General features: G+C 41.9%; 1 long non-coding RNA gene across 8 annotated transcripts in view; it reads left to right on the plus strand.

The window, feature by feature from the left end:
* Positions 1-16525, plus strand: part of LOC143819116 (uncharacterized) — a 148713-nt gene that overhangs the window by 71000 nt on the left and 61188 nt on the right. The gene's annotated exons all lie outside the window — the stretch shown is intronic.

The following is a 16525-nucleotide window of genomic DNA, read 5'->3' on the forward strand; positions in this document are numbered from 1 at the left end:
CAGGGAGCAACTGCTATTGCTTTCTGCTGTTCATGTTAAAGGAGCCACTGGACTCGAAGTTTGTTCAAAGTGGATAGGTAAATTCTCTTTGCTCCTTATGTTTTAAATGGGGAAAATGATAACCATGGTTATTTTATAGCTGGTATGGATGAAAGAAAAGCTGTGTGGGAGCACTAGGATGTGGCCATTTGAAAAAAATGTTTTTCAGGTTATCTGTTTAGGTTATACTTTGGAGCATTTGGTTTGCTGTAATCCAGAGATGCTGTTGGCTTGGTTCTGAATGATTGCTTGGTTCCGAATGATTAACTGAAGTGAGTGGACACTCATTTTAAAAAGTGATCAGGATTCACAGGATTTTCCATTAGGTGCACCTAATTCATGCACCTGCTATTGTCAGTTATCTGCTAATGTCATTCAGCATTTGAAATCACTGTGCTTTCCAGTATAGAGGACAGATGGACTCACATTCTAGGTGCATCTGAAGACGTGAGCAATGACTCATGAAAGCTCATACCTGACCACAAATTTTGTTAGTCTTTAAGGTGCTGCTAGGCTCTTGCTCTTTTCTACAGCAACAGAGAAGACTAACACAGCTACCCATCTTGCTCTGTCTCCTTAGTTGAGTAGAAAAGAGCTGTTGAGCAGTGCTGCGCTTTCAGTTTTAGCAGACATTTCATACCGACTCCAGGTCTATAATGGTAGGACTGTGAGAATGTATCCTCAAAGTGCTGCCAGGCCAATACCATGGCCTCCTCATACCACAATATCCTTTAAAAGCAAGGAATGGGGGAGAACCAGCATATTATGTTGTTGTTGTTAGGTGCGAAGTCGTGTCCGACCCATCGCGACCCCATGGACAATGATCCTCCAGGCCTTCCTGTCCTGTACCATTCCCCGGAGTCCATTTAAGTTTGCACCTACTGCTTCACTGACTCCATCCAGCCACCTCATTCTCTGTCGTCCCCTTCTTCTTTTGCCCTCGATCGCTCCCAGCATTAGGCTCTTCTCCAGGGAGTCTTTCCTTCTCATGAGGTGGCCAAAGTATTTGAGTTTCATCTTCAGGATCTGGCCTTCTAAAGAGCAGTCAGGGCTGATCTCCTCTAGGACTGACCGGTTTGTTCGCCTTGCAGTCCAAGGGACTCGCAAGAGTCTTCTTCAGCACCAGAGTTCAAAAGCCTCAATTCTTTGACGCTCGGCCTTCCTTATGGTCCAACTTTCGCAGCCATACATTGCAACTGGGAAGACCATAGCCTTGACTAAACGCACTTTTGTTGGCAGGGTGACGTCTCTGCTTTTTAGGATGGTGTCTAGATTTGCCATAGCTTTCCTCCCCAGGAGCAAGCGTCTTTTAATTTCTTTGCTGCAGTCCCCATCTGCAGTGATTATTATAGACAGTGGGATTAATTAGGGTTTATATTGTCTTTGGTTTATGTTTCTAAAGAACTCAATCATGGTATATTTTACCATGTTCTCAAAGGTGCACTGATGATCCTGAAAAGCCTATAAGTGAATGGCTCTGGTCCAAGTCTTAGATCCACACTAATTTCAAAGAAAGGTCATCTATACCAATGTGGCACGGATTCAAAAAAGACTTTGGAAGATCCAGGACTTCTGTGCTTATCTGTTATGCTGCATGAGGTGAGACTAAGAAGACATGTTATTGGTGAATACAATGAGATAATTTTGTTTGGGCAGGCATGGCCTGGCTTAGCATGTGGAGAAATGTAAAATATAAAAACAAATACATAAAAAGGAAGAGAGAAAAAACAGCCCTGATAAATGGCCCCACCAACTTCAGTCCTTATCCATGTCTATTGGGTTTTGCTTCAATACAGTCTTTTTTGTTGTTGTTCAAAGCACTCTCAATCTTTCATCAAAGAGATATCCAGGACTCTCCCAGTGGGTTTCCATAGATCTCAGTGTTCTTTCTGTTTCTTTTGCCAAGCTAGTCCTTGTGTTTCTCTTTCTTTAAATCTTTTATCCTCTAGTTGCGAATGTAGACAGTATGGATTACATAGTGGCAGCTCCAGATATTCCGCAAAGTCCTTGCTTGTTCTCACCCTGCAGTGCTTACAGTCAGAAGAAATGATGTGATGAAAGAAATTTGAAAGGCACTGTTAGGCAATCCTGAGGCTGGCTTGCCACATTCGTCCCTTTTTCAGCTTATTGCTTTCTGAATGTTTCTTTTGACCAGCCATCAATCATTATATATTCGAAACTTTCAAAGGGTCCCTGAAATCTTTCTTACAATGAAAGTTACTCATAGAGCAATTTTTTAAAAAAAAACGTAGATGGGAAATAAAGGTGCTTTGGACTTCAGGTTACACAAATGCTTTCTTCCAAGCTCCATTTGTCTGTCTTTTATTTTTTCGTATACCTGCCTTTCTTTTTCAGATTTTACCTCAGCAGGGCCCCACTAGTTAGCCTATGACGGACCTCTTATATGTGCTTAAGCAGCAGTCTAGAATAGGGGTTGTCAAACTGCGGCCCTCCAGATGTCCATGGACAACAATTCTCATGAGCCCCTGCCAGCATTCGCTGGCAGGGGCTCTTGTGAATTGTAGTCCATGGACATTTGGAGGGCCGCAGTTTGACTACCTCTGTACTCTAGAACAAGTAAGAAGATGAATCTGAGGACAAATGGCGCCACATTCTGACATACAAAGAAACTAGAGAATGCGAGAAAAGCAAAGCAAGCCACTCTGTGGGATTTTTCTCCTAGTCTTGGGGGGGGGGATCCTAGATGCTTCGTGTGTGCGCATGTGTGCAATTTCTCAAGCTTGGGGAGTTTAGCAATAACGACAGGTCCTTCTCTGGGTTATGATACAGACCGTGGGCCCCTCAAAGGTGACTTTATCAAGGACATCAGGAGTCTGCGAATTTGGAAAGACAGTCAGCTTCATATTCTGTCTGCAGTGGTAGTGTCTGGATTCTCTAGCATTGTGAGATATTATTACTATTGGCATTTCATTCATTGTTGTTTTGCACATTTCAGTATCCTTCCTCAGAAATAGATACCATTTGATATTAATTACTGCCTCTGAACTCTCCCTCATTATTTTGTTCATCGATAATTATTTGGAATGTTTCTGGAAAGTAAACATCCAGACTAAATGGAGGTTACTGCTTGCCCTTATCCTTTCTGCTAAAGTTCTTTCCCAAGCAGTTTGATTTGTCTCCCCCCTCCCCCTTCGATTATTTCCATTTTTAGGTCTCTTGCCCTCCGAAGTGGATCATCCTTGTAATTGAGCTGCAGGCTGTGAAACATTCCACCTTTTTTGATTAGTTTGAACCATTGATCAGAGTCATTTCTTGAGAAGGTCTGCCAACTTTGGAGTGAGTCCCTTGGAGTTTCAGATGCTACTGTACTTTTGATTAGCTCAAAGAGGGGTAGTTCTAATAACTGGATTGATGGGGTCTTTTGCTCCAGCATAACACTGACAGTTCATTCTTGTCTGCCAGTTTACTGAAAGGTTGCAAATGCCAAAGTTTATATATAGTGGTGAAAAAAGGATGGAAATGGACTCAGTTCAGTTAGACTTCAAAGCTATATGAAACACAGTGAAGGAAGCTGGCTTTTAGAAATAGAAACTAACTAATTTTGATTTTTCAGGTGATGGGGGATGCAGAGTAATTCATAACTGAGTAATAAACACTCATTCTTCTCTAGTGTACCTTCACCAGGATTAATTCATCTTTCTACACTGCACATCGGTGCAAAAGCCAAGCAAAACTATTCTAAAAACTCTCACAATTAATGCATGAAGAACCTATTTCCTTATCATGCTGCATATATTCCACCCAAAATCCCCAGTTTTAAAAAGGCTGACTTTTTTGTATCTTCATTTTATATTTTTGAGTGTTAATAGAAGTATGAATTGATGGATGAAGTGAATGCCTGTAAAAACTAATCAAAACAAAATTGGAAGTCTAAATCTAAAATAAAAATAAACTAATCCAAAAAAATGTTATAAAGAAACCCTAACCTCCTGAAATTCTGCTCCTAAGGATAGGGGACCTCCAGGGATATTACAAGGGGAGTCAGAAAAATGGTACCCCCTTCTGTCTGTGGAAAGCCTCCCCCCCCCCAAGACTGCAGTTTTTAAAAGCTTATGAATGCTTTACAAACAGAGTGAAGCACTGTGAAGGGTTAATTCTTCACAGAAACAGAGAGCCTTGAAGGTCAGGTTGCTCTAAGCCAGGGGTAGTCAACCTGTGGTCCTCCAGATGTCCATGGACTACAATTCCCATGAGCCCCTGCCAGCAAACGCAAATGCTGGCAGGGGCTCATGGGAATTGTAGTCCATGGACATCTGGAGGACCACAGGTTGACTACCCCTGCTCTAAGCAGCCAGGCTGATTAACATCAGCTGAGCAGAGAAAAATCTTGAAACAGCTGACTGCTGAGGAGATTTCTGCCTTGAGTTGAATACTGACAGTCTTATTTCAGTCCTAGCTGAGAAGAGTTGTCCTGACAGTTTTGAAATTCAGCCTTGACTGAGAGCAGTTTAATACAGACAGGAGAACTGTGGAAACCTGGAAAGGATGAGTGAGTAGTTAGAGAGAAACTCCCATGTGAGCCAAGGAAAAGGGATAGATCTTCAAGAAAGGAAATTCCTTACCTAGTCAAACAAGGAGTTAGCTCTTAAAAGCATAGTGATCACTGGTCTGATGTGGTTAGAAACTACCTTTAGAGATCTTAAGAGTCAGCTAAAAACTCAAGATGAGTATTGATGTTTTAAGAGAAGGGATTTGTGTACTGGAAATCACGTACGAGCCGTCTGGAAACCAAAAGAGAGAATACTACAGAAAGTGCTATAGTGTGTGGAAAACATTGGAACAAAAGCCTCTAAAGTCTGTGCATGTACTGGTTTTACCACAGAGTTATATACATTGAATTACTTTAGGAGTTTTAGTCCTGCTTTCCCTTGAGCTTTTCCCTCAGTATTGGATAAAATATTATGTTAATTTGAAATACAAAAAACATTTCAAGTCATATATGTTAAAAGGGGGCTCTTATTTCTTCCCTCAGGTTCCTATGCCGAGCAAACCACCAAAATATTATATTGTGATAGGATAGGGCAGCCAGAATTCTTCCGGAAAGAAGAAAACATAACTAGGGTGGTTCAGTCACAGAAGGGAAAGAAAAATAGAGGGGATATCTTGGCTCTGACAGAGGGGTTGTCATACCTCCCTTGGAGCTACTCCCTCCTAATGAAATAAAACTGACCCATTTCTATGACATCTGGTTGTTTTTCTATGATAACAAATTCTAAATCAGTTCTGATGTGGTGCAAGTCTTATTTAATTCTCACTAATTAATTCCAATGAGCCTCTTGTGGCGCAGAGTGGTAAGGCAGCCGTCTGAAAGCTTTGCCCATTGAGGCTGGGAGTTCGATCCCAGCAGCCGGCTCAAGGTTGACTCAGCCTTCCATCCTTCCGAGGTCGGTCAAATGAGTACCCAGCTTGCTGGGGGGTAAACGGTAATGACTGGGGAAGGCACTGGCAAACCACCCCGTATTGAGTCTGCCATGAAAACGCTGGAGGGCGTCACCCCAAGGGTCAGACATGACTCGGTGCTTGCACAGGGGATACCTTTACCTTTACCTTTACTAATTAATTCCAAATGTGCGAAGAAAAAATATAGAAATATAGAAGGCAGCCTCCAGAATTTCATATGGCTGTTGCATTTCTGAAAGGACTAGAAACTACTGGAGAATATATGATCTAATGTGCAATGGGAAAAGATGACTGGAAAATTCAGGGCTAGGGCTCTCGCCCTATTTCAAATTGTTCCCTCCTTTATTCTGATTGGCTTACTGAGGTTTTCCTGGTTCTTCTGAGAACAACAGTGAATTTTCTTCCTATCTTCAAGCTAGTATATACAGCCTGGCTTCTCTTTCTTATAAAGTATGTTTTTTTTCTACCATACATCAATTTTGTTCTTAAGCAGCATGTGCTCTACTTTTCTGCATAGTTAGACTGCCAACAGAAACATCATACAATTTTGCACTGAAAAGCAACATCTCAAACTGCATTTTTATTTGTTTTATGCCACAATGATTTCAGCACTCTGAACAATTAACAAGTCAGAATAACTTCTCATGACACTTTTCATGCTTGAGGAGAAGGAAGAGAAACATAGCAGAAGGCATCAAAACAGAAGGAGGAAGGTAGTGAGATAGATGTTGACAGCCCTTTATAACTCTTTATTTGTAAATAGGCATCAAGATTTCAGTATCATTGCTGTTTCATTATATGACAGTCTGTCAGATGATGTCTTATGTGCAATCCAGTGCACTAATGAACATAAAGCCAAAGAAACTGACTGGAACATCTGCCAACATATGGCACCTATCAAAATGTGCTTCAAGATGGACCATACAATAAGGAAAGAGATGTTGAGTTACCTGGGCATGTTGTTTACCTAAGGATGCAACTATTTTTACAAAACCTAGAGGCCATATTGGTGCATTCTTGTCTACTCCCCTGTATAAACACCTTTTTTTAAGGCAGTGCTCTGTTGACAGGTGTCAGGAATGAAGCTGATCTGGAAATTATAGCTTTCAGCAAGGCAGGTGCTAATCACCAGGTGTCAATTTATATTGACAGGCTGTGGACACCTGGATTTCTTCATCCTGTTATTAACTGTTTTCATATTGGTTAAAAATGGTCCCTGTAGGAGGTTGTCTTAAAAACCAGATTATAATTTTAGGTTATTGCTTACATTGTAGCATTGTTTCCATTTTTGGTTTCTTAAGTATATGACCAAGAAGAAAAACTGGGTTTCTCAGCCTCCTGGATCTCTGTTAAAATGGGAGGTGGGGATTAGTGGTAATATGATGCACATACATTTCTCTGAGAGGGAGCAAGCCTGTATTCAGGGAGATAGTGGAAACGTTGAGTTCTATCAGCACTAGAATGCAACAAAAACAAAAAGAACGGATTTTGGCCATGATGCTCAGTGACCATAATTGTATCTCAGTTTTATACAACAGTAACATACTAACAAGGAAACACATGAAATTAAGATTTCTGTCCCTTAATGTTTTGGTAAATATGAGAAATGTTCCTTTTTTATTTTCTCCCCTCTCAAATGTAAAAATTGGCCTCTTCACCAGCTCCTTAATCAAGCCCTCCAAAGGGCTACTGTATAGATCTGAGTGAAGCACTGAAGGCTTGGCAGGCTTAATCCTTCCTCCTCTCTTTTTGGGTAACGAATAGGGGTGTCGTCAGCTGCCTGCCTTGTGTTCATCACTGTCACGGTTGGCAGTGTAACAGATAACAGGATGGATTCAAGGCCACCAAGGGACTGAAGCCTGACAGGACCTCATTTATCACTTCCCTTTTAGGGGGTCTCTCTGGAAGAGCCAAAATCAAAGAAGTAATTGAGGTTCACAGGGACACATGGGGTTTGGGAGGACAGTTCTGCATTGCAAACAAACTTGATCTGTCAAATATGTTTTGTAAATGAAGTATTTTCCCGGAAGCAGTGAGTTTATAACTGTCACTTATTTCCCATAACTTACAGCTTTGCTGCTGATATTTAGGATTACATTTGCTTTCTCTTGTACCACAGATTAAAAAAAAAAACAGCCTGAATTGTATAGCGATTTTTAAAAATGGTACAGCCTCTTGTGCTTAATCAGTTCTCCTCCGTCTATCTCCTCCATCTATTTCAGCTTTGTGTGATGGGTGAAGTAAATACACTGCTTTGATTTGTGATCCACTGTGCACTGCCTGTGTGTGCTTCATGACAGAAGCTGTGATGGGTATAAAGACTTCCTTTCTTTTGGGGAATTGTGGGGGAGGGGAAGAATGAGTGCCGTCTTTGGCCAACAGAACCTGGCTTCCTCCTGACATGAAAAAAGGAAGGGATTGCTTTTGAGTTTCAGAGTAAGTAACCTCCTCACTCTGACTGGGGATTGATGGCAGAGAACATCACTTTATAACTTAGAAAATTGGGCCTCATATAAGTGCTTGAATTTGTCAGGGAAGCATCCTGCTGACTATGTTTGACTTTCTTCTAACTTGCCACAGGTATACTGCCTGGCAGCTGTGAAAAGACTCTGATTAGCCCCAATACAGCTTTATTGAGCAAAAGTGGAGCAAACGGATTCTGTTGCCCTTCTATTCTGTCCTACACTTGTGAGTTCACTTGCTGTGCAATGAGATTCTTCACTAGGCCAGGTAAAAAAAGCCTTTGCCACAACAGTTGTTTCACTCTACAGGCTCTTACTCAATTGCTGAATTCTGGCTACATAGACTATTTGCATGCTTTAGGCATGAATACTTTGTGCACAAGGGAGTTGGGGTTTGGGTTACTACAGGAATGCTATACAGAAATGCATCTCACATATTAGTGGCGTATCACGGGTACTTGGTTGGAATATGTAAGATTTGTAGTGTGCAAGATTTAACAGCATAAGAAGAATATCTTACAGGAGGCGCCATAGGAGATATTTAGTTAGCCTATTTACAATTAGGAACTTCCTGATACTTTCAAATAATCTCCTCCTGTTTCCTGATTGGCTCAGTTGCAAACTTCCTGCTTCTTTGAGTACCCTTTCTGCCTTTTCTCCTTCTGAACATTAGATTGTTAGGACAGTCTCTCTCCTCTCTTACAAAATTTGCTCCTCTTCTTACTAAATTATGTTATTATTTGAAGCATTTTAGTGCTTTACCCTCTTGCATATTTAAAGTCTGCCAACACTTTGCAGATTGCTGTTCTTGCAGGCTGGATCAGGGTTGAAAGCAGCTGCTTGACTGATTCCTGGTGCCTCTTTGCATACTCTTGTTGTCTGTGCACTGCTGGCAGGAGAAAGGTTAACTCTTTTAATTCCTAAGTAATACAATGTTTAGGATGTCTTATTTTCCTGTATAAATGATGGCCTTCCATGAGCCATGCATTGCTTCTCAGTACTGTTCATTCTATAGTTAGCCCGACAAAAGGGTGACATCAACACTTCTTACCATAATTAATTTCGCTGTGACAGTAAATAGTTTTACAATGAATTTCAGCTGCTGCCATAGATCATATAAATGAGTTAAGATATAACATTTGGATTGCCCTTATAAATTTACCAACATGATAGGGATTTGGATGAAAAGACTGTCCTATATACATAGGAAAGTGCTCAGGCAAAACAGAGGAGACGACCCAGAAGTAGCAACCTTAAATGTGAGCAGTTATGGCTGCAGGATTTTGTTCAGAATTCTTTTATTTCCATGCTGCTAAGTAGTCTAAAATTACTTTCAAGAGTTTCACATGATGCAGTGGAAATCTGTCACAGAAGAGTGGTGAAAAATTATGAGTTAAGGTGAGAAAAATGAGTGCCAGAGCAAGCTGGAGACAAATGAAGCTACTGGATGAATAAATGAGGGAGAGATACATGGAGAATATGAAATGAAAAGAAATGCTAGCTTTGATGGTGAAGGACACTAGGCCTCACTCAGGGGCTCCTGCAATCAGAGTGTTCAATGAGGAATCTTCTTTGGACCAGCTGCTGCAGGGATGGTGTTCTAAACAAGGACACTGAAGCAATCAAGACAGATGATAGAACCAGGATAAAGAATCATATCATAGAATTATATAATCATAGAGTTGGAAGAGGCCATACAGGCTCAATGAAGGATCAGCCTAAAGCATCCATGATGAGTATGTGCCCAGCTGCTGCTTAAAGACTGCCAGTGAGGGGGATCGCATCACCTCCTTAGGCAGCCCATTGGACTGCTAAACTCCTCTGACTGTGAAATTTCTCCCCCTGATATCTAGCTGGTACCATAGTTTAACCCATTACTGGAGTCCTGCCCTCTGCTGCCAACAGGAACCACTCCCTACCCTACTCTAAGTGATAATCTTTGAGATACGAAAAGACAGCAATCACGTCCCCTCTTAACCTCCTCTTCTTCAGGCGGAACATTCCCAAGTCCCTCAGCCTTTCCTTATAGGGATTGGTTCCCAGGTCCCAGATCATCCTTGTCACTCTCCACTGCATATTTTCAATTTTGTTCATGTCTTTTTTGAAGTGAGGCCTCCAGAAGTACAAACAGTACTCCAGCTGCTGTCTCATCAATGCAGTATACAGTGGAACTATGACATCTTGAGATTTTGATGTAATGCCTCTGTTTTTACAGCTCAAGACTGCATTTGCCTTCTTTACCGTTGCATCATACTGGCCACTCATATTTAGCTTACACTCCCCAAGTTCCCAAAGATTTCATTCACATACCCTGCTACCCAGATGTATATCTCCCATCCAGTGTACATGCGTTTCATTTTTGGGACCCAGATGTAGAACTCTGCACTTCTCCTTACTGAATTGTATCTTGTCCTCATTTGCCCACTTTTCCAGCATGTTCTGATCTTGTTGAACTCTATGTCCATTTTTGGGGCGTTTCTATTCCTCCCAATTTGGAGTCATCTGCAAATTTAATGTGGAGTCCCTCTACCCCTTCATCCATATATTGTTCTGATAGGTGGGACTTCTGCTCAGTTAGCTGATCAGCAGTATGGAAAAGTTATAATTTGCAGTTATAAAGCATCTTGTAATTCTTAGGGGGTGGTCATCCCTACAACTGCATGCAACATTTATTTAAACCCGCTCTACTCAATTCAGTGTAATATTTGCATATTTAAAATCCGATCATGTGCCAGGCTAAGAACCAAATTTATGCCACATATAGTTGCATTAAAAAAAGAATAGAGACACAGAGAGAGAGAAACAGCTGATCTTGATACATTCATTTTGCATTTTTGCGTGTTGTGGCTTAAAAGTTCCTGAGAATCTCCAGTCACTTTCCCATATTAGGTGGGTGTTTGGGGAGCTGTTACAGCATAACTTCTGCCTGAGGTAATGGGAAGGGCCAATGTTGAGGCTCTTCTCTTTGCCAGTGTCGCCCAGATATCCAGAGGCAGTAATCCGGTGGGTACTAGTCCCTGAGTGATGGTTTATCCTTTGTGCCCTGCTCGTAAACCACTCAGGGATATGTCACTTTGAGATGAGTGGGTGGAGGTCTTAGTTGCAATCCTGACTGATTAAGATGGCACCCTAAACTGAATGGAGTGCTATTTTGGTCTAACAGTTTATATGATTCCTTTACAGACTGTACGGGGGGAAAATATGTAGTGCTTCCTATAGGTTTCATAGTGAGAATCAGCAGGAAAAATACTACTCCAATTATGTATGGTGAAAAGACATAATTTTAAGTGTACGATTTAAAAAAAAACAACCTTAGTGAAGTTGAATAATAGTTATGTGTGAGAGGTTTCCTGTCAGGCATCTTTGCTCAGATTGCCTTCTGTTGCACTCAGCTGTATACGAAAGCACCCAAGTGTTCTGGCAGTGGAGGAGTGCTGCTTGGTTTGGTACAGGCAGCCATGTGTGGAAGAATTATTGCATGCTCAAGGTCACTTACAGCTTCCCATCCTACAGTGTGAATGGTGTCATTTGAAACCTTACATGGCGGTTTAACTTGCTAGAGCCAGGAGGGTGAAGACTCCCTAATAGCATTTGTTTAACTTTATTCCTCAATTGTAATTGAATTCTACTCCTAGGAAACATTCTAAGGGTTGCTTCCCATGGTTGGCTTTCCAGTGAACCCCAAAATGATCAATTTGGTATGATAATGAATGGCTTGGCATGGAGAGCTCTCTGTAGAACGCCATCTGATTTGAATGCAACTGCTCAGTAATGGCTGGTGACACTGCTGTTTGTTTTGAACTATAGGAGTCATCCCACTTAGTTCTAAAAGATTATTCCTGAGTGATTACTTTGAACAAGGGGAAGAAGGATAAGCGGAGTGGAGGCCTAAGGACATCAGCCAACTCGATGACCAAGGAATGTCTGGGGGAGGGGAAGGGATGGAAGTGAGGCAGAGAGGTATGAATTTGGGTCTTTGTGTTTTTGGGGTGTTGATGGATTAGATTCTGGAGGATGGCTCTCATTTTTCTACTATTCAAACTCCTCTTTTCCTTACCTCTCACCTATTTCCCCTTCCCAAGACAACAGTTTGTGTCTTGTTGACAGAAAGTAAACTTGCAAAAGAGAGAGTGTAGCGGTTAAGAGCGGCAGGCTCTAATCTGAAGAGCTGGGTTTGATTCCCCACTCTGCCCCATGCAGCCAGCTGGATGACCTTGCACTAGTCACAGTCCTGTTAGAGCTGTTCTCACAAAGCAGTTCTGTCACTCAGACCCACCTACTTCACAGGCTGTCTGTTGTGGGGAGAGAAAGGGAAGGCAATTGTAAGCTGCTTTGAGACTTCTTCAGGTAGTGAAAAACTGGGTATAAAACCAACTCTTCTTTTTCAAATGGCCTGAATGTACAGAAATCAGGCACAAACTTTCAACATTTTCAAGTACTTATTTCTGTGCTCCATGGAAACCACCCTGAGCTGTAAGGGAGGGCATTATATAAATCTAATAAACAAACAAATAATGTCATTTTTTGAAATTCAGCCATTCAGATTTTTCTGCTGAAATTTGGACTGATTAGCCTTACTTCCAGATACATTCTCTTGACAAAATTCAAACAGCTCTCTTGATTTCATGATGATAGAATGGTAGAATCTTGTCAAAGCAACATATTGAAATGAGTCCACAGTGGTTTAATATATGCTGTGCTACTTCTTAAAATACAGTACCAGCGTGACAGCCTTTCAAATATTTAAATCATGCCCCCCTCAACTTCCTCTTCTCTATTCCCAACTCCCTCAGCCTTCCTTCTAGGGCTTGGTCTCCAGGCCTTGGCCATCTTTATTGCTTTCCTCTGCACCCACTCCAGTCTGTCCTTTTTGAAGTGAGACCTCCAGATCTGCACACAGTACTCCAGGTGTGGCCTGGCCAATATGGGTGTACAGTAGGACTATGACATCTTGTGAATTGGATGTTATGTCTCTGTTGATACATCCCAAGGTTCCATTAGCCTTTTTTGCCACAGCATCACACTGACTGCTCATATTTTAGCTTACAGTCCACCCATGCCCCAAGATCTTGTACATGCACATTACTATACAGAAACCTGTCCCCCATCCAGTACTGTGATTCTCATGTTCGTTATCAAGATGTAGAACTCCACTTATCCTTGTTGAACTGCATCTTATTGTCATCCACTCAACTTTACACCGTATTCACTACTCCTCACAATTTGTCATCACCTGTAAATTTAATGAGTAGTCCCCTCTCCCACTCATCCAGATCATTTATAAAAACATTGCAAAGTACCAGTCCCAGAACTGAACCTTTTGGCACCCCACTGGATACCCCCTTCCAATGGGGTGACATGCCATTGACAAGTACTGTTTCGGTGCGGTTCTCCAACCAGCTCCCTATCCAGCTGTCCTGGAATTCAGTTCGCAATCCTCCAGTTTATCCATCAGAACATCATGGGGAACCCTGATGAAGGAGATTTGACTCTCAAATCTCATGTTCTGAAAATCTTGGTCTCTAAAATGTTATTGGACTCAAGTCTAGTACTTCTACTTCAGACCAATACAGCTGAAATTGACTACATCACCACACTATGCATTCATAAAACAGAAGCTCAGAAAGGTGGAGTTGTTTTAGTCTTTTACACCCTCATCTGCATCATTTTTCCATTCAGGGCATACCAAAGTGGTGACTGCAGTGCTGGACATAAAGGATTGGAAAACATAGTTCCTGCTCTGAAGCCCTGAGGAAGACTAGATGGCCTTGGGCAAATTACTTAACTTCCTAACCTGTCTCAGTGGGCTGTTTTCTAAAACGTTATTATGAGCCTCTGGGCTGAACAGTGGAATAGAGATGCTTTATGTACACACTATATTTCCTGGATGATGTTTTGTATGAAAGGCATGCCAGTGGGTGGGCAAAGTAAAATATTTCCTTGAATCAAGATATTTGTGCATGTTAGAATAATGTACTCATAACTCAAGGAAATAATTGGAGCATGGCCCTTTGGGAGCCATGGATCAGAGCATACCTATGAAGTCAAATATTGTAGCCTCCACATCTGAAGTTGGAAGATCTCACGGAAGCTGATATAAACAGTTTGGATTTTCCAATAATTGCAGATAATGGGAGTTCTACAGCAGCAGATGGCAATGATTCTGGGTATTAGAGAAAATATTTTATCTTCCCTTAGGGTTTCGTAATACAGGTTAGGAAACCCAAGGAGATTTGGGGGTAGAACCTGGGGAGGAACTTCAGCAGGATATAATGCCATAGAGTGTACCCCCCACCTCCACCTTCCATTGTATCCAGGGAAGCTAGTCTCTGCAGTATGGAAATCAGTTGTTCTCCAGACCCCACCTGTATGTTGGCAACCTTATCTACTTTATCTTCATGGCAATTATTGTTTTGCTCACAATAGTTTGGGAGCCTAGATAGGCTTGGGGACCTAGGGAAGCCTTTTCTCATGAAAGCCCCAGCAAGAGGTGCCACTTAGCACAAAGGTAAATGGTGAGGGTAGCTATCTTTTCTACCTGAGAGTAAAGGTACTTTGATCGAATTAAGAGCACACTTTAGATATTATTTCAGTCACTGAGGATGTGCTTCCATTCCCGACACAGAAAAGTCTGCCATTTGCAGCTGCCCTATCTGTCATAACCTTTGAGTACCATATTTTTGTTTTTTTATGGAGCATAAATGCTTGTATCTACAGCTGTGGTCTAGGAAAGGGGGCAAAAAGAAACTATCACCAGATATCATGGAAACATTCTGGCAGTTGCTTATTCTTGCCTCTGTCCAATGGATTTAAAGGAATAATTTGTTTTCCTCCCCCCCCCACACTAGCCTGAATAACATGTGATCCATAGTTATGATGTGCCAAGGGTCAGCTGTGCAATGAGGTAATAAACACAAAGATGGAAGATGAATGGCTGTGTGCTGCCCCTTTCTCTCAGTCTTTTTGACACAGACTGACTGCAGAACCTGCAAAGACTATCAAGTAGTTAACCTGCTGAAGCAGAGTGCAGCTGCAATGAATGGCTTGTCCTTTGGGTAAGAACATCTTTGAGACCCTTAATTACAAACCTGTAGGGCATACACAGTGTTGATAAATAAGGATGCCCCAATGGAAAAGGTGAGTCTAGCTCTGTGGTTATGATATCTTGAATGGCCCTGTATTCCTATTTCTGAAAGGACCTAAAGCCCCAAAATGAACTGCAGTCACTCCTGATCATTCTGCTCAGGCAAAGCTGTTCCTTATAACACAGGGTGGGCAGAAGGTTACTCAACAGGCTCTCCAACAGGCCTGTCTGCTCACTTGGGCAGATCCAGGCAATTGCCTCTGGGGTCAGAGGGGTGGAGGATCAAGCAGCAACTCCAAGGGGCACCCCTCCCTCCCCATGCTGCTGTCCGCTGCCATGCTGGCCAGGGTCGCTTCCAAGATTCTGGAAAAAAAATTAAAGTTACTCCCAGAATTGTAAAGCCTGCCTTCCTTGGTTTAACATATTTAGTGTTTGAATAGATCTGAAGTGGTTAGCCAGGTTTTTATTGTCAAAACAAATCCGAACAACAAACAAATCAAGACTGTTCTTTAGCTGGAAAGACTCCTTCTCAGCCTATAGCATATCTGTTGCTGAAGGGTAGAATAAGAGATTGATCCCAGGAGATGGGTTCCCTCAGGCTCACAACAAAGTAGAGTGCTGGTAAGTGAGGCTGGAGGATAGACCAGAGGCAAACATGGACCAGCTGCATGGATAGTTGAATTTGAGCCAAGGATTAAACAGGCCTCAGTCTGGGTAGAAAACATTCATTAGCTTCATCTCAACTGATCTCGCATCCAAAGCTTAAACTGCTTTATATTGATGTGAATTTACCAAACTTGAAGAAGCATTTTAGAAAGCTGTCGAAAGGAGAAAAAAGAGTTATTGAAGCTGCAAAGGACGTTTTGGTGGTGTGATTCCATTCTATCTAATTGCCATTTAGGATGGAAGTGGCACAGGAGATGTGTAGGTTCCCTGCAATGTCTGTTTCTCATCTTCTGCTGGGCTGTCCAATAGAGTAGGCAAAAATGTGCCCACTGAGGGGATAAATGAGTTCCAGGTGTGTTTGTGACTTACATATCTCATCATGCAGAAGAATGTACAAATCTGGTTTCTGAATGTCACTGTGGATGCAGACAGCTCACCTTCATTTATCCACTCCTGTTTCATTTATGTAATTTAAAGGAAGCATTAAAAAGACTGAAAATGGGCACAGGGAACAAGTTGTGCTTCAAGATATATTTGTGTGCAATACTAAAGACACTTAATAGTGCAGGGCTTCTGTGAGGTTCTGCGAGTGTCCCTTGGGGCAGCACCCACTATTTCCAAAAGAAGATGGACGTAACACAGGCTTGGATGAACTTTTGGGTTTTATTGACGCTTGCAGGGGTACACTTGCTAAACATGAGGAGTAGATGGGTCGAGTTTTGATACAGTAGAGCTCCCTCTGGAGGTGTCTGGCTTGCTGGAGGTCTCCTTGTTGCTTCCTAGGTCGATGTTCTTGGGCCTCTTCAGCCTCTAAACTGGGTGCAGTCCCTGCATCAATCATCCTCCAGGCTGC

This window comes from Paroedura picta, chromosome 10 (assembly GCF_049243985.1).
Source record: "Paroedura picta isolate Pp20150507F chromosome 10, Ppicta_v3.0, whole genome shotgun sequence".
Taxonomy (NCBI): Eukaryota; Metazoa; Chordata; class Lepidosauria; order Squamata; family Gekkonidae; genus Paroedura; species Paroedura picta.